The sequence below is a fragment of the Mycetomoellerius zeteki genome, unplaced genomic scaffold, assembly GCF_001594055.1.
Source record: "Mycetomoellerius zeteki isolate Tzet28-1 unplaced genomic scaffold, Tzet1.0 scaffold426, whole genome shotgun sequence".
Taxonomy (NCBI): Eukaryota; Metazoa; Arthropoda; class Insecta; order Hymenoptera; family Formicidae; genus Mycetomoellerius; species Mycetomoellerius zeteki.
Window position 1 is genome coordinate 628,064 of NW_017257421.1, and position 1,663 is coordinate 629,726.

The 1,663-nt window shown below is 27.5% G+C and overlaps 1 protein-coding gene and 1 pseudogene across 1 annotated transcript in view; one reads left to right on the plus strand and one right to left on the minus strand.

The window, feature by feature from the left end:
• The window catches only part of GluClalpha (glycine receptor alpha 1), an 84,052-nt gene that overhangs the window by 56,245 nt on the left and 26,144 nt on the right, over positions 1–1,663 (minus strand). The gene's annotated exons all lie outside the window — the stretch shown is intronic.
• Positions 1–1,663, plus strand: part of LOC108726486 (cytochrome P450 CYP12A2-like) — a 7,917-nt pseudogene that overhangs the window by 5,817 nt on the left and 437 nt on the right.

The following is a 1,663-nucleotide window of genomic DNA, read 5'->3' on the forward strand; positions in this document are numbered from 1 at the left end:
TCATTTTTGCATAACTTACGAAAAACTTAATTATTGCAAAATTGCAAACAGTATTATAAAAACTGCTTATACTATCTGATAGAAGACACTTTGTAGTTTGTATTTATGTTTTTGAAGTTATATTGTTACCTTTTGTTTAAGAAATATTGCCTAAAAACAAAATGGTATGTCGGTATCGGTGACCTTCCTTTATTATTTAGTATCGGAATATTTGTATTTTTTTTGTCCGAGTTGTGTTTTTTTAATAATAATCGTGTTAATGAAATAAAACGAGAAAATCCGTGATTAAAACTATCGTTCTGGAAACAAAATTAAAAAGTATTGTCCAGGAGTGTTAAAGTCCATTATTTTTACATTTCTCTATCTCATTAGAATATAACTAATGTAAATTTAACTAAAATATAATATTCTAGTAAAAAATATAATTATAAAAATAAAAACTTTTTGGGGTATCTCAGCACCCCACCTATCTACTTACGTTTCAAAATCCATCTACCTACTAGGTTAATTCCGCTTCTAGTGCTCGTGCATATTCATCTACAAAATACTCGAATATACGCGAATAGGATAACTATTAGCGTGTCTTTAAAAGCATTTTTCACTGGTAGAACTGGTGCGCACTCAGTATTAAAGCTGTTGTTGTACACTAATCAAATCTGAATGTAAAAGTGAGATATCTTAATTAATAAAATATCCAATGTATATTTCATTAAATATCACAATAAAATTATTGAGGATTTTGCGGTTTTTAATTTGTTTCTATATTTTTATTGAATGTACATCTTTACGTCGATTTGTGTATAACGGCTTTAAAGTGCACTGAGTGCGCACCAGTGAAAAACGCTATAAGCCAAATGCTCATTATATTAATCATTATAAATATTTTAGCTTTAATTTTGTCTGCTTGAAATCAGTATTGGTTTTTCAATATTTCTTTTTCTTATATATTTTTTAATCTAAAAAATGTTACTGTCTCATAATGTTCTTGATGAAAATAAAGAAAATGTATATATTAGTATACTCCTGAGGCGATACCCCTATTAATGTACCTCAATTTGTATGCCTATTCACGTCTGACTCATTTTAACATATAGTTACTAAAACAGATAATAAATGTAAGCTAATTGTTTAATATTGCATAAATCATTGTTTTAACCGTACTTACTGTTCCAATGTACACCCGTAACACAATGGTCTCAGCTCCAAATAGAGCACATTAATAGAGAGAAGCTTAAAATCTTGCGCAATATTACGGATTTCACATAAATTCCTCTAAATTGTGATATGTATCTTTCAAAAATATTTATATTTTAATAATTAAAAAATAGAATATTATCTTTAGTATCATATACATTAATAATTTAATTTAAAAAATATTTTTTCTTATTTATTTCTGTTAGTTTTCTTTATGGTTTATTTAAATAGCCATAAAAGCACATTAATAAGGGCAGATACAGTACAGGGACAATTATTCTATATCGCTTTATATTAAATATTATTTTATTAATATTAAAATATTTTGCATGCGATCTAGAAATTTGATTTTTGGCGAAAGAGCCTTCACGCAGAAATTCAGAAGCAATCTTCTAGTGAGAATTACGAGTCTCGGAACTACGCTTTTCAATTGTATCGCTGATTCTCGAAATGGTTTCCAAGCGGAAAA